At 43.1% G+C, this 26,479-nt stretch overlaps 1 protein-coding gene across 2 annotated transcripts in view; it reads right to left on the reverse strand.

Annotated features, from left to right (window-relative positions):
• The window catches only part of UTRN (utrophin), a 1,286,828-nt gene that overhangs the window by 1,115,490 nt on the left and 144,859 nt on the right, over window positions 1-26,479 (reverse strand). The window lies entirely within an intron of this gene.

Consider the following 26,479-nt stretch of genomic DNA (forward strand, 5'->3'; position numbering starts at 1 on the left):
ATGTCCTCGTGTATTTGAGTCCCAAAAATTTGAGTTTTTTAAATTTTATTTTATTTATATACAAGAGAGATCTTCAAAACATTTCTGCACTTTTATTTTTGTAAACACTATTGAATATCTCAAAAGCAAATCACTTCCTCACATCTTCACCCTGTTACCTGACTAGTCACATGACACTCTGACACGCCCACTTACCACTTCTCCCACCCCAACCATTTTCCGTGAATATATGAAAGTGTGGAAACTTTCTGAAGTTATGTGCATGTTTGAGATGGCTTTTATGGCTATGCATATTGATACCGATAGCATTTTAGCACAAGTACAAAGGTAAAGGAACCACTGGTATCACTGACATGCAAGTTCAATGGAGAGAGAAGAGGAAACATCCAACCAGCCAGTGCTCTGCACTGCCACATGTTCGTAAGCAAGCATGGTTTAGTTGTGAACCACACAGAGGCAAGAAGAGGGCAGGGGAAGCCTTACCTCCTGCCACACTACTTATTTCTTTTCTTTTTTAAAATTCTTTATTGATTTTATTAAACATATCAAAAGTGCAGCAGAAATACATTCAAGAATTCAAAACAACAGCACTTACATACTTGCAAATTGCTTAAATCTCATATTTCTATTGAAACCATCAAAGAAAACTTTGGAAGCTAAAATTATTCCTTGCTCATAGATATTCAGGAAGTATATTATCTAGCAAAGGCCTTCGTCCCTTTGAGCACATTTTGATCTATGATCCTCAGAAAATCACAGATAATAAATACATAATTAAATATCAAGATACATTAGAACAATATAACAAAGACAAGACAAAATAAACCAACAAAAACTGCAGAACAAATGCAAAGCTAAAAACCAAAACACAACTGCAGTGGAATGTACAAGGTGCAGGAATTTACTCAATAAAAATCATAAAAACATATATAGCATACATAAACTAAATATATCCAAAAACTGATCCTTATATTCGTTTGGACCAGACACGGTCCATTTTTCGAAAAACACTTCTTCCTCAGGGGTCCCGGATGTTGATATGTAGAATATCAAAAAAACAGATTGGGAAAAACAAACAAAATCGAATGGAACAGGCGTAAAAATGTCCTGTTTAGGCGCTGCACTAAGAAACAAGGACCAGTTTTTGGATAGATTTATTACATTTGTTTTATGTATGCTGTAACACCAGAAGTGGCATTAGGCGGTCTAAGGAATGTTTCTTAACACGCGGTACAAATACCCTTATAGGTACATGAATGGCTTGTTGGGGGTACGCAGCGTTGGCCGCCACTGGGTTTGCCTGCCTGCCCACCGAACCTGCCGCCGGGAATATCTCCTTCCTGCCCTTCACCCTCTATTGAAGCCACTGATGGGAATCCTTCTTTCCTGCCTGTTCCCCTCCACCGAAGCCCTCCACCGAAGCTGACCCGGAGGGCTTCCCTTCGATGTCATAGCTGACATCAGAGGAAAGCCTTCTGGGTTAGCAGTGGGGGGGTCCAAGTTATCTCCTTCTGCCTTCAGCGACTCTAATTACAGAGTCGCACAGGCTGTGGTTCACATGCTGCACGTAGCTGACCTGGAAACCTCTCTGACATCAGAGGGAAGGCTTGTGGGTCAGCCATGTGCAGCATATGAGTCACTGCCTGCACGTCCCATCAATGAGTGCCACTGAAGGCAGGAGTGAGTGTGGCTCAAGCAGGTAAAGAGATAGAGGGGATATTATCTGGGAGAAAGAGAGAAAGGAGGGAGGGAAGGAGCACGTTGGGAATTGGAAGAGCACAAATTTGGGACAAAGGTTGGAAGGCAGAGAGGGGGCATGATCTCAGAACACAGAAGGAAGGGAGGGAGGGAGTTAGGGGGTACTAACTTGGGACATAGGAGGGAGGGAATAGAAAGGGGGGATTATTGGGCATGAGTGTGTGAGTGAGAGGCACAGAGATGGTGCACATGGGGAAAAGAAGAAAGAGGAAAATTGGGCAGAGAGAGAGAGGACTGAGGTAGAGATGCATGAAGAATAGGATGAGAGGGAGAAATGTTGGATATGGTGGTGGAGAGGGAACAGAGGGACAGATTGAAGGGGATGCAAGGGGGAGGAATGTTGGACATAGTGATGGAGGGAGAGATGTGGCATTGTGCTGAAGAGGGGTGATAGAAGGAGAAATGGGCATGGGGCTGGTGGGCAGTGGTGAAAAATGCTGCACATGATCCTGGGGATGAGAGAGAGAGAAATGTTGGATGTAGCAGTAGAGGGGGTTGGAGAGATGCCTGGATCTCTCAAGACAAATGGAACAGTGAGAGAGGGAGAAGGAGAAATTGGCATAGGACTGGTGGGCAGTGGTGAAAAATGCTGCACATGATCAGGGGGATGAGAGAAGGATAAATGTTGGATGTGGCAGTAGAGGCGGTTGGAGAGATGCCTGGATTTCTCAGGACAGATGGAACAGTGAGAGAGAGAGAGGGAGAGGGAGACATGTTGCCAATAGTGATGGAGGAGAGAGGAAAAAAAACTGGACTCATGGAGAGAAAGAGAGATGTTGGTTGAGGAAGGGAATGCAGTCCGGAGGAGAGGAAGCATGCAGGAGGCAGAAAGAAATAAATATTGGATGCATAGTCAGAAGGAAGTGCTACCAGAGACTCATGAAATCACCAAACAAAGGTAGGACAAATTATTTTATTTTCAATTTAGAGATCAAAATGTGTCAGTTTTGAGAATTTATATCTGCTATCTATATTTTGCTCTATATTTGTCTATTTTTCTATAGTTCTTACTGATTGCATATTTAAAGTCATCTGCCTTGACCTCTTTGAAAAAATCCGAATATAAATGATAATTAACATTTTCTGTATTTTGTGGTTAACATTATGTATTAATAAGATTATATTGTGTCTATATGAAAAATGGAAGAAAGGAATTGCATTATGGAGGTGGAGTTAGGAGTGGAGCCTAGACAGGCACGGAGTGGAGCTTGGGCATGGTTACTCGGTTGATATTTGTTAGACTTAGGGGGTACTTGGCGTGAAGAAGTTGAGAAACACTGGCCTAAGGCACCTCTGGAGGCTCGATTCACATCATAGTTAGGCACCGGAAATGTAGGCCAGGAAAACCCTAGCCTAAATTTCCAGTGCGATTCTGTACCCCAGCGCCCTCGGGTGATTAAAACTCGATTGGCAGCTGCTTTTAAGGTGGCCACTGAAAACTGTGCCGGTTATAGAATCCAGGCCTAATTACTTAAGAAGGAATTCATCAAGGGGTGCTAACTGATTTAGCACACACTAGCGATTAGCATTCACTAAATTCTTTTTTTTTTTTTTTTTAATCTTTATTCATTTTCAAACTTACAAAAAGTGTGACAATATATTCAAACAAATTAACAATAAATATATCACTTAATAATCATCAATGGTACAAATAATATGCTCTTATCTCCCACTCTTCCCACCCTTTCTTATCATATAATCAAATACCTTGTACAATTTGTAATAATAAATCACCCTCCCTCCCCCCCTCACAATTGAACTTGTAAATTTAAGGGAAAAAATGTCCTCTAATCAGTACAATATTTTGTTAATGGCTCCCACACATCTTGAAATTTCTTAAAACACCCTTTCTGTATTGCAATAAATCTTTCCATTTTATGTATATATGACATAGAGGATTCCACCAAAAATTATAATTTAGTCTACTCCAGTTCTTCCAGTTATAAGTAATTTGTCATTATAAGTAGTAATTTGTTATTATTTGAAGAAATCTGACTTTTTGCTCTCATTGCCATACCAAACAGCATAGTATCATATGACAATGCAACTGGATTATCTAATAAACAATTAATTTGGTCCCAAATTGATTTCCAAAAAGCTATAACATATGAACAATAGAATAACAAATGATCTAAAGTCCCTGCTTCAAGATGACAGTTCCAACATTTATTAGACTTAGAGCTATCCAATTTTTGTAACCGAACAGGGGTCCATAATGCTCTATGTAACAGAAAAAAACATGTTTGTCTCATAGATGCTGACATTGTACATCTCATCCTCCAAGTCCAAATTTGTGTCCATTTAGACACAGAAATTTGATGTTTGATCTCTATGCTCCAAATGTCTCTCAGATCAGTGTTTGGTTTCTTTTTAATAAGTCCCAGGAAGTTCGCCTGAAAGCATAAGAACTCCATACTATATTGATCATTAAGGTTTTTCCATTCAGGGAACCCCGCCTGAATGGCCTGCTTCAATTGCAACCATCTAAAACTTTCTGATTTATTGAGGCCATATTTATGTTGCAACTGTGAAAACTCAAGCAGTTTACCATTAGAGATAACATCAAGGCAAGGCAAATGATGGGATGTATCAAGAGAAGCTTCGTCAGCCGCAAGCCTGAAGTCATAATGCCACTTTACAGAGCCATGGTGAGACCTCATCTGGAGTACTGTGTGCAATTCTGGAGGCCACATTACCGTAAAGATGTGCTTCGAGCCGAGTCGGTCCAGCGGATGGCCACTAGAATGGTCTCCGGACTCAAGGGTCTCTCATACGAAGAAAGACTGGGCAAATTGCAGCTCTATACTCTAGAGGAGCGCAGGGAAAGGGGGGACATGATTGAGACATTTAAATATGTCACAGGACGTGTCGAGGTGGAAAACGACATCTTCCTTCTCAAAGGACCATCGGTCACAAGAGGGCACGAACTCAAACTCAGAGGAGGGAACTTTAATGGTGACACCAGGAAGTACTTCTTCACAGAAAGGGTGGTGGATCACTGGAACAAACTTCCGATGCAGGTGATCAAGGCCACCAGCGTGCTCGACTTTAAGAATAAATGGAACATCCACGTAGGATCACTACGAGGGTCGAGCTAAAGAACTAAGTCATTAGCACCCAGACTTAATGGGGTGGGTCAGTAGAGTGGGCAGACTTGATGGGCTGTAGCCCTTTTCTGCCGTCATCTTTCTATGTTTCTATGTTTCATCCAATAAACGTATTCCTGCTTTCATCCAATGATTCCAGGCGACCTTTTCTCCGCCTATTTGAATCTTGGAGTTTAGCCATAAAGATTGATTTGTAGATTTATAAATTGGAATAGTTGTTAAAATACTTACATAACACAATGTTTTCCATGTATCAGCTAATATTCTATTATCTTTACTGTACCTAGGCATTTTGATACTGAGCACATGACAAAGGCGCATTGGAGACATGAGTTGCCATTCTAACCACATCCAATCTGGGAGTTTTTCCATGAGCTCTGGGAGGACCCAATAGATACCCTGGCGCAAAATATAGGATTGATGATACCTATAAAAATTGGGAAAATTTACACCTCCCTCTGAAATTGGCCTTTGTAAAAATACCAAAGCAACTCTAGGAGTTTTACCCAGCCAAATAAATTTTATATGAATACTATTTAATTTTTTATAAAAGGACCCTTGAAAATAAACTGGCAACATACCCATCTGATAACAAACCACAGGCAAAATCATCATTTTAATAGTTTGGACTCTCCCCCACCACGAAAGATGTAAAGGATTCCATTGCTCACACATTTCTGTTACCTTCTGTAATAAAGATTGTATTCCTATGGGTATCAGCATTTAGTGCATGCTAAATTGGTTAGTGCCCTTGATGAAATCCCCCCTTAGGGCCTTTTACAAAGCCGCGCTAGCGGGGTTAACGCGCGTGACTTTTCATCACACGCTAACCCCCACGCTGGCCGAAAAACTACCACCTGCTCAAGAGGCAGCGGTAGAGGTTAGCGCAGCCGGTGGTTTAGCGCATGCTATTATGCGCAGCTTTGTAAAAAGAGCCCTTAATGTAGCAAAAATTCCCCCCCCCCCCTTAATGTAGCGATATTTCAAAAGCATGTATCTTCTTTTTTCAGATTATGAAGCACTGATGTGTATATCAAGGGAGAATTTTGAGGCCCTCTTGGTTGTCTTTTAAGATAAGTGCCTTAAAACAATCTTTTTGTATTCTGAAATATTTATTCATTTTGATAAAACACTTTTGGGAGCATAATAATTTTGGAAATTTGAAATAAATAATAGAGGTTTTTTAGAGCAATGATAAATACTCTGAGATCTTTTTCCTCCATGTAAAAATGATTTTTTTTTTTAAATTTATGCAATTATCAAATATTACAAGTCTACACTTGATAAAGGAAATAGTATTACACTTGGAAAATTCCAGTAGCAATTAATTAAGATAATTCAAAAGAAAAAAGTGTAATGCTATATTAACCTTTATTTAAGTAAAAAAAAAATAAAAGGAGGCAAGATTACAGAAATCGTGGAGGAGAAATATACAAAACAATATTGGAAGAAAATTATCTTAGCAGAACTAAAAGATTCACTTTTCTATCGCGACATTTACATCACCATCTGAGGGGGTGGATATAGCTATAGAACTGGAGATTGCTTTGCCTCAAGAAAATTCTTTAAATGTTCCAGGTTCAAGAATACATAAGTTCTATCAGACATTTTAATAATACATTTACATGGAAACTGGAGGGAAAAAATCCCCTTTGAGCTCCAGCACCTGAGATTTAAAAGGTCTTTCTTCTCAGTTGCGTGGCCCTATGAAGATCAGGAAAAATCATCACTGAATGACCCAGAAACTGAATATTCTTAAATTGAAAATACAAAGAATCCAATTCCTATCAAATTCCAACGCAAAGAATGCAATAAGGGAAGCTGTAATCACTGTTAATCTGGAATCCTCCAGAAGCCAGTAAGATCAAAATCGGCTCCTGGTTTCTATTCTTGAAACAAATTAGCCAGTGGGCTACTAGAGTTCACATAAAAGGCTTTGGTAATTGGAGAAAATTTCTATTCTTTATCTCCTCTAGAAATTACCAGATATCTTCTTCATGTAATACGTTTTTTGTAATTCTTTTATAATCCGCCTTGAACCGTTAGGCAATGGCGGAATAGAAATCTCTAATGTAATGTAATGTAATATTTCTTCAACATTTCAATAGGTGATAACATAGGAGACTGTGGAAAATTCAACAACCTCAAGTTCAAACTATGCTCATAATTTTCTAATCTCTCCAATTTTTGGTGGATATTCATATTATCTTTAACCAAAGCCGATTGAGTAGATTGTACTTTCTCAAATGTTCCTTCCACATGTCAAACTCGAGCCTCTATATTAGTGACTAAGTCCCCAGATTGCTTTACCTGATTCTTTACCAATTCAGGAATCTGCAGAACATTATCTACCGTATTTTCACGCATATAACGCGCGCGTTATACGCGTTTTTACCTACCGCGCATACCCCTCGCGCGTTATATGCGTGAGCGCGGTATACAAAGTTTTTAAAACATAGTTCCCACCCCGCCCGACGCCCGATTCACCCCCCCAGCAGGACCGCTCGCACCCCCACCCCGAACGACCGCTCGCACGCGCTCCCACCCGCACCCGCATCCACGATCGGAGCAAGAGGGAGCCCAAGCCCTCTTGCCCGGCCGACTCCCCGACGTCCGATACATCCCCCCCCCCCGGCAGGACCACTCGCACCCCCACCCCGAAGGACCGCCGACTTCCCGACAATATCGGGCCAGAAGGGAGCCCAAACCCTCCTGGCCACGGCGACCCCCTAACCCCACCCCGCACTACATTACGGGCAGGAGGGATCCCAGGCCCTCCTGCCCTCGACGCAAACCCCCCTCCCTCCAACGACCGCCCCCCCCCCCAAGAACCTCCGACCGCCCCCCCAGCCGACCCGCGACCCCCCTGGCGACCCCCATGACCCCCCACCCCCTTCCCCGTACCTTTGGTAGTTGGGCCAGAAGGGAGCCCAAACCCTCCTGGCCACGGCGACCCCCTAACCCCACCCCGCACTACATTACGGGCAGGAGGGATCCCAGGCCCTCCTGCCCTCGACGCAAACCCCCCTCCCCCCCAACGACCGCCCCCCCCAAGAACCTCCGACCGCCCCCCAGCCGACCCGCGATCCCCCTGGCGACCCCCCCCCCCCCCCCCCCCCCCTCCCCCGTACCTTTGGTAGTTGGCCGGACAGACGGGAGCCAAACCCGCCTGTCCGGCAGGCAGCCAACGAAGGAATGAGGCCGGATTGGCCCATCCATCCTAAAGCTCCGCCTACTGGTGGGGCCTAAGGCGCGTGGGCCAATCAGAATAGGCCCTGGAGCCTTAGGTCCCACCTGGGGGCGCGGCCTGAGGCACATGGGCCCAACCCGACCATGTGCCTCAGGCCGCGCCCCCAGGTGGGACCTAAGGCTCCAGGGCCTATTCTGATTGGCCCACGTGCCTTAGGCCCCACCAGTAGGCGGAGCTTTAGGATGGATGGGCCAATCCGGCCTCATTCCTTCGTTGGCTGCCTGCCGGACAGGCGGGTTTGGCTCCCGTCTGTCCGGCCAACTACCAAAGGTACGGGGAAGGGGGGTGGGGGGGTCGTGGGGGTCGCCAGGGGGATCGCGGGTCGGCTGGGGGGGCGGTCGGAGGTTCTTGGGGGGGGGCGGTCGTTGGGGGGGGGGGGGGTTTGGGTCGGGGGCAGGGGGGCCTGGGATCCCTCCTGCCCGTAATGTAGTGCGGGGTGGGGTTAGGGGGTCGCCGTGGCCAGGAGGGTTTGGGCTCCCTTCTGGCCCAACTACCAAAGGTACGGGGAAGGGGGGTGGGGGGGTCGTGGGGGTCGCCAGGGGGGTCGCGGGTCGGCTGGTGGGGCGGTCGGAGGTTCTTGGGGGGGGCGGTCGTTGGGGGGAGGGGGGTTTGCGTCGAGGGCAGGAGGGCCTGGGATCCCTCCTGCCCGTAATGTAGTGCGGGGTGGGGTTAGGGGGTCGCCGTGGCCAGGAGGATTTGGGCTCCCTCCTGGCCCGATATTGTTGGGGAGTCGGCGGGTCCTTCGGGGGGAGGGATGTACGGACGTCGGGGGGGGGGCATCAGGCTTTCAGGATGGGGACAGACCTTCAAGGGGGGACAGTGCACGGAAGTCAGGGGGGGTGAACGGAGAGTCGGGACAGCGCACGGAAAGTCAGGGCGGGCGAAAGGAGCGTCGGGCAGCATGCGCGGTATACCCGTGAGCGCGGTATACCAAAGTTTTTGTGCATATCATCGTGATTTCTGCGCGCTATACCCGTGTGCGCGTTTTATACGGGTGCGCGTTATTTGCGTGAAAATACGGTAATCGTGCAGTCAGTTCACCTTCCAACAAACTTACGGTATCCTACACCTCATCTAGTGTGATCTTCTCAGGTTTCTTTTTCAGCCTTAGGGTAGTTTCAATTCCAGCATCTGGGCTTCCTCCTTCAGCTCCTACACAAACCCCCATTGCTGGGTGTCCCATTGATCCGGTTAGGAGAGCAGTCAGCGTCAACCACTTTGGAATCTGAGATTTCACTCCCTGGCTGATACTGCGCTCCCCCGCTTGCTGTCTAACACCAGCTCTGGCAGGATACACATTTCAAATTTGACATATAATTACAAAATAGAAAATAAAATTATTTTTTCTACCTTTTGTTGTCTGGTCATTTTGCTTTTAGCCCCAGTTTCTCTTTCTGATTTTGTCTATCTTCTAATTCTCTTTCCAGTGTCTGCTGTCCATTTTTATTTTCCTCTTCTCTCTTGCTCCAGTCCCTGTCTCCAGCATATTGATTTTTTCCCTTTCAACTTTTCTCCTTTGTTCTTTTCTGCCTCTGTCCACTCAAATCTTGCCCTCTTTTTCATCCTTCTTTTTAAATTTTCAATCTTCTCTTATTCTGTAGCTCTTCCATTTCCCATCTCACTCCTTTCCCAGCCTCCAATTTCCTTCTATCTCTCCTCCTCTCGGTCCAACATTTTGCTCCCTCTCTTTTTTGTTGTTCTTCTTCCCTCCCCCCTTGATGCTGAACAATGAGATGGAATGAAAAAAAAAAGAGATACTGCATCTCTCTCTCCTTTCCACCCCCAGGCCTAACATTTCTCCCTCCCTTCCATCTCCAGATCCAACTTCTCTCCTTTTCTCTTTCCAACTGCCCCCATCCCATTTCTTACCCTGTCTGCCTGCCTGCCTGCCTCCCTCCCTCCCTCCAGGTTCACCACTTCTCCCTTTCTCTTCCCAACGGTTCTCCCTTCAAGTACCTTTTTCCCTCTCTCTGCACACTACCCCAGGTCCAACCTCTCTCTCTCCCTTCATCTCACTCTCCTCACAGCCCAGCGTGTCTTTCCCTCCAGCGCCAGTCCGATGTCGCCGCCAAGCTGAGGAATCTGCCGGCCTCAGCGATTCGGAAGTGTTGTACGTGGCTCCTCCTCCTGCTTTTCGCCTGCCGCGATCTTTCTCCAATGACGCGCAACTTCCTGTTTCTGCCTGGGTGGACAGCAGCGGACGGAAGGCAGGCGGGGAAGCCAGGCACAATACTGCCGAATCGCTGCCAAAGCCGGCAGACTTTCCGGTATAACGGCAATGTCGGACCAGTGTGGGAGGGAGGACACGCTGGGCTCTGAGAAGGGGAAGATCGGGAGCATTGCTGTGGGCCACATAAAATGGCCAGGAGGGCTGGATTCAGTCCGCAGGCCTTGTGTTTGACACTTGTGCTTTAGATGCTTCTAGTTTCTGCTCACCTGATTTAGATGATTGGAATTTTCTTCCTGAAGGTGTTTCCTTGAAAGTTCTAATAAAACTGAAACAGCTGCAGACTTCCTCCTCTCCCTTGTTTTGTTGGGGTTTTTTGTTTGTTTATTTATATTCTGCCTTTATCAAGGCGGAGCACAAAGCAACATATACAATAGAATTACATACAAACATCTAAAAATATATAGAAAATTTCACAATACATTACCAAACCAATGAAACCAACCACAGCATGAATCTAGAAGACAAATACAGTCTTACAGTCTCCATAATTCATGAGATAAGACAACTGTTGTTTCAATAGATTTTTTAATTTCCCCCACCCTTGCCTGCTTCTTAATGTAAGATGAAGGTTTATTCCATTCTTCAGCTGCAGCAAAGGAAAAGACCCCAGTCCTGACTATCTGCAATCCCTTCTATGTGCTAAGCTGTTTTGGTTCAAACAATTTTTATTGATGCAAACAACATCAAATACATAATACAACAATAATGCATCAAATAAAATAAAATAAGAAGCATGTATATCTAAAACATAACAGCAAATTAACACAGAATCTTATTAATTTAAAATAAGAAAAGAAAAAAGAAATAATTCAACCCTCCCTCCCCACCAAATCCCCACTTATTCTATACATGATAATATGTTCGAACCTATTAAATACCCCCCACCTCCCCTCTCCAAACCCCCCCCTACCCAATGGTACTCTCTATTTCACCTCACTAGAACACACCAATACAATCTAGAACACCCATCTTAAGACCGCACTACGTCCTTTGGGATGTAAGGTTTGAAGATAAGGCTCCCATATATGCATGAACATCTTTCACTTGTTAGGCCCTTTCAGCATCTCTCGCCTCCCAGATGGCCAAATGATGTAACTGATTCCGCCAATGCCAAAACTTCGGGGAATCAGGGACTGTCCAATATTGAAGAATACATTTCTTGGCCAATAAACTCATCTTCCTACAAAGTACCCGATGCCCCCTAGGCAAATGGCTAAAAGCCTCTGGCAAATCCAAAATAAAATGAGTCGAAAAACTACATAATGATCTTCCAATTTATTTTTGACATATAAAATATTATTTGTTTCCAAAAATTTTGGATAATGGGACACATCCAAAATGCATGTCCCATCTATGATCCCCTATCCCACATTTATGACACAATGGTGTAGGGAGACCTCCACTATAATATAATTGTGTGCGAGTGTAATAAGCACGTAAGATCACCCTATAATACGTTTCTCTTAACCATGCACACGGGGTCACCCCAGGTGTCGCCCTTAAGGTTCGGGCTATATCAAGAGCTTCAAAGTTTGATTGCTTGATTTGTCTTGAAGTCTTTCTAAGAGAAGAGCCCATCTGCTCATTGCAATAGAGACAAATTGAAATTTACTAGAGGGATGTTAGTTTTTCAATGATTAAAATAGGTTGCACCTATAGGAGCAAATATTTAGACCTATGTTACAGATAGTCATTGAGATTTTACCATCTTTTCCTACATTGTATGAAGCGGATGGCACGGTATAACAAGTAATAAACTTGGAAATCTGGATGCTCCAATAGAATCAGTTCCGGTACCTTGTCAAGCATACCACAAGCACCACCTGCAAGCCACCACATGTAGGAAGACAGGAAGCCTTCTTTGAATTTTCTCATACTACTACATAAAGACAAGACTGACCTAAAGAAACCACTCCTTACAAAACAAAACAAAAATCCCCATACACAATTCAACCCACCCTCTCTACTCTGCCAACTCCAATATGTTCACCCTTAGACAGCACCTGAGAGAGTTCACAGATCCCTTATAATTGAGAATTACATGATAAATTCTTTATTCTCTTTCCTCTCTAGATTGACCACCACTTTGATCTCGAATTGTGGTATAGTAAGCACTGAAATAAAATACCTTTGCTTCTGAAGATCATTTTGGATGCAGAGATTTCATTATGCTATCTGGTATATATAACATGACCATTTATTTTTTCCTCAAAACGGGATAGGACCCCACCCCCACCATCGTTCAAAATGGGACGTATGGTCACATTAAATATAGTGCAAAATATAGATAGCAGATATAAATTCTCAAAACTGACACATTTTGATCACTAAAATGAAAATAAATCATTTTTCCTACCTTTGTTGCCTGGTGATTCATGAGTTTCTGGTTGCACTTCCTACTGACTGTGCATCATTTCTTTCTTTCATTTCTTTCTCTTTCTTCTTTCTCCCTGCCCCCCTTTCTTTCTGTCTTTCTTTCTCTCTCCTTGCCCCCCAAGCCACCGCTGCCAATGCAGCAACAGGCCAGGTGCGTGCAACGACTGCACAAGCCTTCCCCCCTCCCCGATGTCAATTCTGACGTCGGAGAGGAAGTTCTAGGCCAGCCAGGCAGCGATTGGCTAGCCTGGAACTTCTTCTCCGATGTCAGAATTGATGTCGGGGAGGGGGGGAGGAAGGCTTGTGCAGTCACTGCAAGCACCTGATCTGTTGCTGCATAGGCATTGGGGAAGCAGGAAGAAATCCCAGGCTCCGCGATCAACTCGCATTGCTTTCAGATCGCAATCGACATTTTGGGCACAGCTTTGGGGCGCTCTTTCTAAAACAGGACATTTTGGCATCCCAAAGCTGTGCTTGGGGACAACAGGACAGGCTATGTAAAAACGGGATGGTCCCATTCAAAATGGGACGTATGGTCACGTTAGATATTCAATAATCAATGTGGTGGAAGGTTTTCTGCTTTCATGTATTCTTCCCTGGGGTATGCTATTCTCAGCTTTGGGAACTTACTGATTTTCCCCTCCTAAATGTGGTTTGCTGCTGAGCCAGTTTACTTTATGTAAAACTGCTATTTCCAAGGACTGGTTCTGGCTTGTACAATGTAAATATTAAAATTAAAATAAATAGAAAATGTTAAGAAAGCACAGCAGATGTACTTTTACACATCAGTCAAACATATATTAAACTTCACCTGGAATCCTTTATATGCATGACTTTCTCAGCAATGAGATGGAGCCTGTGGCTGAGCAAAAGCACCCCCTCCCCTCCCAAAAATATAACAGCTGAAAGAATTTAACTGTTATAAAATTTGTTTCACAACAGCAGCTTTCCCTTAAACAGCTGGTCAGCTCTAGAAATTAAGTGGTAGCACTGACAAGGGTAAAATCTCCTGATTTGTAGGAGGGCAAATTGGACATTTTCAACCCATCATCTCTGGATGTGTGTGACAATCATTGAACTAAAACTTCTGGAAAAAATGTCACGGTTTCTCTCGTTTGTGCATGATATCCTTAGACGTCCTATGTTCATTATGCTTCAGTACACACACTATTCCTTTTGCCTTTGCACTGTATATTCTTTCCTATGTAGTTCAACAGGTATCCAATTTTCCTCGTTTGCACAGCTCTATAGAAATCTGACACCGAGCAACAAGAATGCATCCCTCCTTTACTCTGGTACTCTCAAGACACCTTTTATGCTTCCATATGCCACCAGATGACAGCCCTGAAGTCTTTCACCCAGGCATGCCATCTGGTGTGGGTGTAAAAATGTGCCAAAGTCAGGGAGAGGATGTGGACTGGGAGATAAAGGTGGGGGGGGAAAGAAAAATGCAACCAGACATGCCAGACTTTAGGTCTGTTTTTAAGGTGACACTAACAACCCTCATCTTTCAATTAAAATAAACATAGCGTTCAATACCTTATATGTTTGCATTTTTTTTATAAAATGGTACACAAGACAAAAAAACCTAATTAGTGTACACATAAAACTGGGGTAGAGTTTTACTTCTATTACTTAACATTCTTCAATAATTCTGCTTTCTTTGATCATCTTTCCACTCCCCTTCCTCTCAAAAAAAAGTCTTTGGTAAAAATTATTGGTGAATAGCGCACATTCTCTGGTCAGAATTTTTCTCTACCGCTTATGTTAGTGGCCAAAGTCTCTACCCTGGATTTGTACTCATGGTGTATTTTGCTAGACTAGAATAAATAACAGAGGTTTTCTATTGAAATATACTACTTACTCATCCTCCACTAGAATCACATATGGAAACAGGATCTAATCTTATCATTATAACTTTAGCAACACAAGTATATAAAAAATGACAGCAGAACAGTACTATGAGGCCAATGACATAAATCCAATTCAAGCAGGCCCAGAACTATGTGTGGGTGGGAGGGGCAGTGCATGGCAAGGAGGAGACAGCTACAGTATCTGCAGAAGTCAGCATGAAACTTTGAGATATGCTTTCATAGAACCTTCAATGGTCCCAGCTTCTTGTCAGGAGTAGAGAATGACACAGAAACAGGGAAACATTGCCAATTTTGCCCAGTATTACCATGGCAACAGTTGCATGGTAGTACTGTGGAAACGGGAACTGCTGCCACGGTAATACCGCAGCAATGGGGATGCAGGGCACCCTCCCTAAGTAATGGCAGGCAAAGGCAGACATGGTCGAGGGTTGAGCCAGGCCCGATCTCATCTCCTGATGGGACCCGCTGCAGCCTCTTTTTAAAAAGAGGAGGGGGAGGGACTGCCAGACTACGGAACAGAACACGAAACCCGCCCCGACTCTCCTACTCTCTGTTGCCCTTCCCCGCAGTGCGAGCCCATGGTTTTAAAGTGGGGCTGCACTGCGGAGAAGGGCGGCAGAGAGCAGGAGAGTCGGGGCGGCACTTTTCCCTAGAGACTCAATGGTTTGGCAGATGGAGAAGGCGGCTTATTGCTTGAAGACACGAGGCAGGCAGGGCGGTAGAGAGTAGGGGTTTTTCAGGGCTACAGGCCTGGTATTTCAGGGCGGGAGAGAGCAGGAAAGGAGTGAGCAACTGGTCCTCATCAGTCGCTTGGTATGGATCGGCCAGCCCAGTCGGTGTGCCTGAAAAATGTTGATGAATCACTGCCTTCCTAGATTTGCATGCCATTTCCCTCGTTTGCATGCGCAGATCGGATCGGGTGCGGACAGGATCGGCCAGGTTAGTGAATCAGGTCAGGATCGCAAACCAATCGGTTTGCTTAGTGAATCTAGCCCATATGTTCATTAAGTCTACAAATAATTTGTAAAGAGCTAGCACATCATCACTGATGAGCCACAACCCTTTCAACCATGGTCATTCACCAGCTATTAGCCATCCTTTGATTATATAACTTGGGATCCCCACACCTTTTATGTTTCACATACACAGTCTGATATTTGTCATCATTTGCACATTTCTGATCTTATGAAGAAGGTTTTACCTTCAAAAGCTAATCAAAAAATGTTTTGTTAGTTCAAAGAAAAAGGAATCATCTTATTTTCTCTCTTTTGTTTTATTTCTAAGTGGACTAATATATTTCTTCAGAGCTGCCAAATTGCACAGTTCCAGAAAACAGGCTTTTGGTCAACCCTGGTTTTAAACTTACATTCCAAAAGCAATATGGTATGTCTCCCCTCAAGTTTCAAATTTAATAAAAATTTGATTGATCGCCTATCTTAATTCTAGGCGATATACAATAATATTTTTTAAAAAGAGGCATCAGGATAGGGATGCCTGAAATCCAGGGCTGAGCAAAAGTCTTGCTCCTGGAACTGGCTAACCTAACCTAGGAACTCTACTTCCTGTGCTTACAGGAGCCAACTTTTCAAAAAAATTAGGGGTACTAAACCCAATGGAAATACCCCGCTTTGGACACTATCAAAGAATTTGCTCAATACTGGAGATAATTAAGCACCCATGAAACTGGCTCCTATGCTTATGCATTTGAGGTATTTGTCAATGAGACTATGGGGCTCATTTTTAAAAAAGAATAACATGCAAAAAGTGGCATAAAAGGTGCAGATGGACATTTTTCTCACCAAAACATTCCAATTTGCTATATATATATATATATATTTTTTTTTTTTAGACTGATTTCCATGCTGTTCATCCACAGTCCGTCTAAATCTCAAGGGGGCATGCTAGAGGTATGGTTTGGGTGGCGCTAGGGCGGGCTTATGACTGACTTTTTCTGCCATAATCGAATATTTTAGAATATGTCCAGGGCACAGTTTAGATCAGTGATTCCCAATGGGGGTGCTACTACTTACTAGTGGGCGCTGCGAAGGCTAAGGGGGGCATTTTGTATCCAAGACATATTGAGGGGGTGTTGAGGACCAGCCACCGTCTCCTTGAGCAATTGGTGAATCCAATGGCCACTGATGGCAGCACTGTTGTCTTTGTTTTGATTCTTCAATTTTTGACGCTTCAACTTTTTGTCGCCACAGCAACATTCTCACCAAGTCCCGCGCGACTGCCCCAAAGCTTCTCCTCTGACGCAAGCCGCCCGGACAGAAATAGAAAGTGCATCAGAGGAGAAGATTTAGGGCAGTCGTGCGAGACTTGGGTGAGAATGTTGCCACGTCCGGACCTCAGAAAGAGAAAACTATGAAGAGCACCCGCAAAGGTGAAGGGAAGGGAGGAAGGTGGCCCAATGAGAGGAAAAGGGTGAGTGTCGCTAAAGGGAAGTAGAGAAGTGAGGAAGTGGAGCGAGAGGAAGGAGCAGACGCTGGATGGAAGTTTCATCACATCAAGCTCAGCCCTCTCACTAATAATATTATATTCATTTTTTTAATAACATTTTTTTAATCATGTTGTGAGCAATACGTCAATATTGTTATCTTCTAATAAAATAATTTTAAAAATTTGTCCTTGTTTTTCAATATATAGTATGTACAATATAGTTTACCCAAGGGGGGGCGCTATCGAATTATTCACTGAAAAAGTGGGCTCTGATTCAAAAAAGGTTGGAACCTATAGTTTAGATCTTTGGGGCTAGACCTGTTTTCGCAACAAATAAGTGCCAAAACTGACCACATGGCCACTGGAAGGATGAAAGCATGACCCCTCCACACTGGTATGTGAATGAAACAGTATATGCCTTCCTGTATTCTAGCTGCCAGTTGTATGGTCAGTCCTAGTAAAAGTAGCAAACAAGACATCTGGAGTATCCTGGTGGTCAGGGCAGTGGACTGCAGAGAAGGGGACCATTCTAACTACTACACTGGTTCAAGAAAGAATGACCAAGATGATAAAGGGGATGGACAGAGACAGTAAATCAATGCCTAAATTTAGTATTGTAAACCGCTTAATACCAATGTACCAAGCATTAAATCCAATCCAACTCCTCTTGTATGAGGAAAGACTTCAGCTTGGAAAAGAGACGACTGAGGGGAGATATTATTGAAGTCTACAAAATCCTTAGTGGTAAAGAACAGGTGCCAGCGAACTGATTTTTATACTCCATCAAAATTTATAAAACTAGGGGACACTCAAAGTTACAGGGAAATACTTTTAAATCCAATAGAAGGAATTATTTCACTCAGAAAATAGTTAAGCTCTGGAATGCCTTCCTTGCCAGAGGATGTGGTAACAGAGGTTAACATAGCTGGTTTTTTAAAAAAGGTTTGGACAAGTTTCTGGAGGAAAAGTCCATAGTCTACTATTGAGACAGACATGAGAGAAGCACCTGCTTGCCCTGGATCACTAGCATGGAATGTTGGTGGTATTTGGGTTTTTGCCAGGTTATGACCTGGATTGGCCACTGTGGGAACAGGATTCTGGACTGGATGGACCTCTAGTCTGACCCAGTATAGCTATTTTTATGTTCTTATGTGGTGGAAGGCATGAGCCCACCAAAAACTACTGTACCACTGTATAGGTGACACCTATAGGCATAAGGGCTATTGGTGTTGTATAAAATTGGTATATGCTATCTTTTGGAGGGCTTACTTTACAATATAAGGGGATTATAGTGAGCCGTATACAAGGGACCTATTATGTGAAATTCACAGCAGTGCCCCCTAAAGTGCTCTACTGCTCTGCTGGGATGTCTGTATAGCTAGTCTGCTAAAATTGCTGGCCCCTCCTACATCCAGTGTTGGGTTGTTGTTTTTCAAAAATAGTTCAAAAAGATAGATAGATGCACATCTGAAAATGGCTATTTTTTTTTTTTTTTTTTTAAAGATAACACATTTTGCAGTTTTGAAAATGGCCAACTTTGGTACTGGATTTTTATGCGTGTTCTGCAAAACATCCAAACTCATATTTGAATGTCATATCAAAAATGCCCTTCTATATCACTTGTTTTCAGGGATGATAGATCATTACAGATTCCATTGGAGCATACTTTTTGTCTTAATTTCCCAAAATATTCAGATCAGTCTTCTCTCTGAGTTGCTTAGAATCTGAGTTTAGAATGTAGGTTACAATTCTACGTTCCCAATATAACAACTGGGTGATAGTACAAAAGTAGTGTCCTGAAATGACTAGAAATCAAAACCAAAAAGCAGGACAGTAATCTTATTTAATTGCCTTTAAACCAAGACGGTGCTCAGATTTCACGAATGGAACAGAAATTCTCAAAGCAGAGGATGAACCTCTATAGAGATTTTCAGAGTCTATCACTGCACCAACCTCTTAAGGTAGAAAGGTAGTTTAAATATAGTCCATAGTGACATTAAATGTGTAAAAAACTGTTAGTATAAATATTATTTTTTTCTTCTTTTCAATTATTGTTATAATAGTAAGTGCAATACAATGAACTTAACTTGGATGTTCAAACAGCATGAACTGGCAAGGTTCTAACGCGTTTCGCCAAAATGGCTTCTTTAGAGAACCTGCTAGTGCTGGATGTAGCTCCAATTTTAATTCTTTCTGGCAAAAGAAGAAGGAGAAAGAACCGTTTCAAAATTTAAAGCAAAAGCTGTGTACATAGCAATAACTCACGACGCTGTCGGCGGTGTACCTCCCACATGACCCGTAGTTTCTCATTTCCTGTAACATAAGGAAACAGCTGATACCCTGGTATTTCAGAGGAGCCCAACTATCAATCACCGATGTAAAAATGCCCACCATTCAACTTCCCGATTTAACCCTGTGGGAACCACTGTCTTCCAATGAAAAATCCATGCTTGTTCTTTCTTCCACAACCAGGCCTGCTTGTTCCCTCCTCTCCTCAAATTCGGAGCTTCCAACAGATCTCAAATTTGTGGTGTTGGAAGCTCCGAATTTGAGGAGAGGAGGGAACAAGCAGGCCTGGTTGTGGAAGAAAGAACAAGCATGGATTTTTCATTGGAAGACAGTGGTTCCCACAGGGTTAAATCGGGAAGTTGAATGGTGGGCGTTTTTACATCGGTGATTGATAGTTGGGCTCCTCTGAAATACCAGGGTATCAGCTGTTTCCTTATGTTACAGGAAATGAGAAACTACGGGTCATGTGGGAGGTACACCGCTGACAGCGTTGTGAGTTATTGCTATGTACACAGCTTTTGCTTTAAATTTTGAAACAGTTCTTTCTCCTTCTTCTTTTGTCAGAAAGAATTAAAATTGGAGCTACATCCAGCACTAGCAGGTTCTCTGAAGAAGCCATTTTGGCAAAACGCGTTAGAACCTTGCCAGTTCATGCTGTTTGAACATCCAAGTTAAGTTCATTGTATTGCACTTACTATTATAACAATAATTGAAAAGAAGAAAAAAATAATATTTATACTAACAGTTTTTTACACATTTAATGTTACTATGGACTATATTTAAACTACCTTTCTACCTTAAGAGGTTGGTGCAGTGATAGACTCTGAAAATCTCTATAGAGGTTCATCCTCTGCTTTGAGAATTTCTGTTCCATTCGTGAAATCTGAGCACCGTCTTGGTTTAAAGGCAATTAAATAAGATTACTGTCCTGCTTTTTGGTTTTGATTTTTGGTTACAATTCTATAGCATTGCTGTCAGTGGAAACCAAGCCCCAAAGGCTATCTTTTAACTTAGCATGGCAAATGTGTGGCACAAATACTCCCCCTCCTCCTCCTCTTTGCTCAATTTATAGTTACACTTGTGAAAGAATTAAATTAACACAGATTTGCTATATTTCTACACTCAGAAAAATACATCTTCTAAAGCTATACTAGAGTAATACAAAAAAGTTTTCTCCAAATTAGAGGAGCAATCAAATAAAATGACAGGATACTGCCATCTATGGTACACAGAGTACAGAGTAGAAACCCAAGTCAGCAACATGCTGACTTACAAATAAAGAACTGCAGCAGCCAGAGCCAAAGACAACTCCTAGACATAGAAACATGTTGGCAGATAAAGGCCAGATGGCCCATCTAGTCTGCCCATCCGCAGTAACCATTATCTCTTTCTCTCTGAGAGATCCTGTGCACCTTACTCACAAACAGACCCTAGTATCAGCAAGCCCATAGGTAAAGAAGTTCCTTGAGCCAGTTTAGCACTCCTCTCAAACCAAATTTTATCTGGACTTGACAAGCGGTTCAAGGTTCAAAATTTATTTGATAAACTACAAAATTCAGATTCAAAGCAAAGCAATTTACAAAATTTAAAATAAAGGGAATAAGACAATTAGAGACAAGGAATATAAAGTTAGAAAAGGTAGAAGGGTAAATAAGCTAATACCATGTTCGTAGAGCCATTAATACAGGGGGATAGAGATACATGACATGCATGAGCCATGAAGATATGGAAAAAGGAAAATAATAAAGTATCATTAAGGAAAACCTGGCACAAATAAAGGAGTCTTTTCACAAAGGTGTTCTAATGAATTAGTTTAGGTTAATGCTAAATCATTAGTATACCTTAGTAAACAGACCCCAAAGTTTTTAGCTGAGATTTAAGGGCTAGATTCACAAAGCAAACCCATCATGTACCGATCGGTTTGCGACCTGATTTCCCTCGGGCCCCATTCACTAACCTCTCCTGCGATCCGCTTCGAATCTGTGAATGCAAATGAGGAGAAACACATGCAAAGTAGACAGGGATGCGATTCACTAACCAAATTTTTCAAACCAACTGGACTGGCCGATCACCCCATGAAGTGACTCCTGGGTACCAGTCAAAAACGTATTTCCGACTCTCTGAAGCCCTGCTCTCTGCACGCCATGCTCTCTGCTGCCCCAAATCTCTCCTGCCTGCCACCCCGATGCTCTTCTCCTGCCTGTTCTGTCCCGAATTGCCGCCCTGCTCTGCCCCGATGCTCTTCTCCTGCCCGTTCTAACCTAAATCACCGTCCTGCTTGGTCCCGGTTTTCTCCTGCCTGCCACCCCGAATCTCTCCTGCCCTTCCCCGTACTGCGAGCCCGTGGTTTTAGCGGATTTAGGCGGGTTAAAACCACAGACTCGCTGGGCTAAAAAGTATTTAAAAAGTAAAGTAAAAAAATTTTTTTTTTAAAGTTGCGGCTTGGACGAGTCTAGATGTATGCATAGACCATATATAGATGGTCTGCGCATGTGTCGGGATCGCACACCAGTGATCTGTGCCAGCAGATGGGGGCATTCCTCCGATCGCCCCCATCTGCACATTTGAGTTTCGCGAATCCATCGGACCTGCCCGGATCGGGCACAGGTCAGTCCCGATCGGGCAGGTTCGTGAATCTATCCCTAAATTTCTTAAAGATGACTCTTGTCTAATATAGAGGGGTAAAAAGTTCCATAGGGTGGCAGCAACCACACTGAAGCGATTTATGTGTTGACTTATTTTTTATCTTTGTAATCTGTAAGCTTTAACCACAACCACTGAGATTGTCTGGCAAAGTTACACAAGAAAATGGAGTAGATTCTGTGTAGTTCAAGGAGGAAAGTGTTTATGAACCAGAGTCTTAGTCCCTTCCCAATACATCCCAGAATGCACCAGGAAAGGGAAGGCCCGCCTTTTTGAAGAGATGGGCCTGCCGGAAGAAGGAAATGGGCAACCCTCCTGCTGATCTTCAATATAAAGATGGGGGTGGGGAGTTGGGGTGTGGGGGGGTCCTGATGATGTTTTTTTTACGTTCTGGGGTGGGAGTCTCGGCACAACTTTTTTTTTTTAATGGGCACATTGTATGCATGTTACACATGCATATCTATGCCCATTTTTAAAAATCCTTACTTTTCCTGCTCTGAACAGCTGAGTGGCAGGAGGCTGCTTCATGGTTTCCCCTGCCGCTCAACTGTTCGCCCCAACTCTGTGCATGTGTGAGTCGCTTTCTCCAATGATTGATCGGAAGGGATTCTGGCGGACCTCAGTGAAAATCATTTCCATACGCAATTGTTTCAACATCTATCGCCGTTTTCAAATCGGATAATTTACCAGCACCACAGCAACCCACAGGATTTTAACGGTGATTTTAGAAAATCCGGCACAAGGTTTTTTTAAATACTTCACACCAAGCAACAGTCACTACCGAAATAAGACAGAAAGAAGATTGACTGATTTGAGCTTTGGTGCTAGAGGATTTTATGCATGGGACCACCAGAAGAGCTGACAGGAACATATGTGTATTTTAGGACATTTAAGCCTTATCTGTTGTAATGTCATGGACACCCTTTTTTAAAAAGTGTGATATTCAGCACAAGTGACTACGATGAACCGCATCCAGCTAGGACTGTGTTTTATGTGGTCCTATTTATTCAGTTATCCTAGCTGCTTAAGTACTAAGGGCTCCTTTTACAAAGGTGCGTTAGGGCCTTAATGCGCGGAATAGCGCACACTAAAATACCATGCGCACTAGCCGCTACCGCCTCCTCTTGAGCAGGCGATAGTTTTTCGGCTAGCGCACACTATAGCGTGCACTAATCCGGTGCGTGCACTAAAAACACTAGCGCACCTTTGTAAAATGAGCCCTAAATATCATCACTTAACCAGTTAAGTGTTAACTCAGCCTCAGGAATGCCCACAATATAGCCAGTTTCAGCTCAGCTTAGGTGCTAACTGGGCATTTTCAGCAGCTTTGTCTAGTTAAGTGCCACAGAATATGCCAGGATATTCCTGGACAAGCAATTTCTGGTCCTTTAAATTGCTTTGCATATCTACCTTTTTGTGTTTAAGACAAAAGGGATAATACTTTTCCACTTATGTGGCGAAAACTATAATAATGGATTTACCAACGGCAAACAATTACTCATAGAAGTTTTAAATCAAGAAGAGAATGGCATGTTTATTTGAAATTTAGTGGTACCATAGAAGCCTAAATACGAGGGTTCTTCAAAAAGTTTCCGCACTTTTACATTTTTGTGGGAAATGATTGGGGCAGAAGTGGTAAGAGGGCGTGCCTTAGAATGTCATGTGACCAGTCAGGCAACAGGGTGATTATGTGGGAAAAGTGATTTGAGATATTTAATAAATAGTGTTAAAAAAAATAAAAGTGCAGAAACTTTTTGAACATCCCTCATAGTTTTGCTTTTCTATCTGATGTTATATTAAATGACATCATCTCCTCACCATATAATATGACTTCCTGGCTGTGTGGCAGTATTCTTTAACCGTTGGTTATACAGTATGTGTACTTGAGGTTAACTACCCTTTTAATAAACCGCGATAGCGGTTAGTAGCACAGAGAGCCACGCTGAATGCTCCGCGCTGCTCCCAATGATCATAGGAACTCTGAGCGTCGGGAGCAGTACAGAGCATTCAGCATGGCTCCCTGCGCTAATAACCACCATCACAGTTTAGTAAAAAGGGGGGAAAATTGCCTGGTGCCCTTGATCTTTTTGATCTTGGCAGTCTCTCATTATTTTATGACCACTAACAGTATTATTAACTTTATAACAAATTCTTTGAGAGGACTGAAAGTTGTTTTAAATCTTCAGCTGTGAAGCTTTTTTTTTTGGTCATAGGATGTTAAAAGTTGCTTGATAAATTGGAAACCCTGATGAGAAAGAACTGTTGAACTTTTAACGCCAAACCATGCTAAGTGGTGAGCCTTGGGCTGTCCCTAATTAGACTGACTGCCTGAAGGAAGTGAAAGAAATCCTGTGAACAAAGTAGAAAATGCCAGGAATGAAAAGGTATTTATGGATACCTGTAAAATCCTGTTTGAATAATGAAAACCACCCTTGAAAAAGTTAAGGATTTTTGAGCCCAAACTGGGGATTAAAAGATTTGATTTCCATTATCTTGAACTTTATATTGAAAACCTTGAATTGAAGTCTTTTGTTTGGAGCTTCAGACTGTTTGTGCATAGCCTACCTACAAAGACATGGGTGGAGTAAATTATTTTAATAGACAAGGAATAAAGCCAGCAAAGATTCTCCCTGGTACATCAGAGGTGTGGTTAGTACCATGGCATGACTAGTCTGGAACTTGGATAATGCCAGCGCTAGTATCCGATTCTTATTTACAAGAAAAATGTAAGCAGTCCAAAAGTTAAGGTCCCTTTTTCTTAAAAAATATTAATTCAGTAGAATGAAGAAAACAAAGAAATTAAGCAAAAGGATGCTGAATAACTGGATATCAAAGGAACATCTTGGGGTGTTTGCAGAACTATTTTTCTCAAACATTTTATATAAAAATCATAAAACCTCTGGAATATAACAGTAAAGACAAAGTGAGGTCCATGTCAAAGTCACATTAATTTATTATAAAGGATAGTTAAAACAGACACAAAATTTGAATATAAGAGTTACCTTACTAGGTCAGACTAAAGGTCCATCAAGCCTAGTGACCTGTTTTAAAAGTATCCAATCTAGGTCAAAAGTACCTGGCAAGATCTCAAAAAGACAAATTTTATGCTGTCTATCCTAGGAATAAGCAGTAGATTTCCCAAAGTACATCTTAATAACAGCTTATGGACTTTTCTTTTAGGAAATTATCCAAAGCTTTTTTAAAACCCTGATAAACTAACTGCTTTCACCACATTATCCGGCAAAAAAAAATTCCAGAGTTTAATTACACTTTGAGTAAAGAAATATTTTCCCTGGTTTGTTTTAAATCCACTACTTATAGGTAGCTTCATTGTATGCTCCCTAGTCCTTGCATTTTTAGAAAGAGTAAACAAGTGATTCATATCTATCTGTTCTATTCCACTCAGTATTTTATAGACCTCTATTATATCAGGTCTCTCGTTTCTTGCGACAGGAGTACTTTTGTATCAAACCTGTTCAAAATAATCATAGAATATTTCAGGGGAATGTCAATACCAGTTATCAATTGTATTTGCTGCCAAACTTTAGTCCAAAAAGCTTATAAGTAGGAGCATTCAAAAAGTATTGATCCAATGTTCCATCTGAAAGATTACAGGATCAACATCGACCTGATGACAAGGGAAAAGCAGCCTGAGATTTGACAGGAGCCAATAAAGTTCAGTGCGCAATCTTCTACAATGAGGCCCTGATTCTACAAAGTGCATCCCGATTTTAGGTAGCTGTAGGCGTCCTACAGCTGTCTAATCAGCCAATCGGGATGCACGTTTTTTTAAAAAATGCTCCCCAGGCAGGCCGCCTATATTGAAGGCGCCTCCGGGAGCCTAGGGAGGCCCACAAGACACCTAAGCTCGCCTAAGGGCCTTCGGCGAACCTAGGCGGCCCTATGCATCTCCCTAGTAGAGGAAGAGACGCTTACAATGTAGGCTAGCAAAATGCTGGTCTACATTGTAAGTAGACGCAGCCGCTATACTTATTGCGGCAAGGGATCTCTCTGCCGCTATAAGTATAGTGGCCGCGGCCGCCTGTCTGATTGCCGGCAGGAGGGTGCCCAACCCCTCCTGCCGGAAGATGCCCCCACTCTCCCCGACACTACCGATCGCCAGCAGGAGGGTGCCCAATCCCTCCTGCCGGAAGATGCCCCCCCCCCCCCCGCGCTAACAGCCCCCAAACCTCCCCCCCACCAAACTAACCTTTAATTGTTGGCCAGACGGGTCTTGCCCGTCCAACCGGCAGGTCCACCTCGTCAAAATGAGGCAGGCACACCCCTTCCCGGCCCATCCCATGAAGCCTAAGGCCTGATTGGCCCAGGCTCTAGAAGCCTGGATCAATCAGGCCTTAGGCATAGCGGGTCCACCCATCCCCACTAAGCCTAAGGCCTGATTGGCCCAGGCACCACAAGAAATTGAATAATAATTTATGTAAGGTTTTATAGAATGAGTGTTGAAAAAAAGCATGGGAGCATAGTAAGTACGTATATACAAAATGATAGG

The sequence above is a fragment of the Geotrypetes seraphini genome, chromosome 3 (assembly GCF_902459505.1).
Source record: "Geotrypetes seraphini chromosome 3, aGeoSer1.1, whole genome shotgun sequence".
NCBI lineage: Eukaryota > Metazoa > Chordata > Amphibia > Gymnophiona > Dermophiidae > Geotrypetes > Geotrypetes seraphini.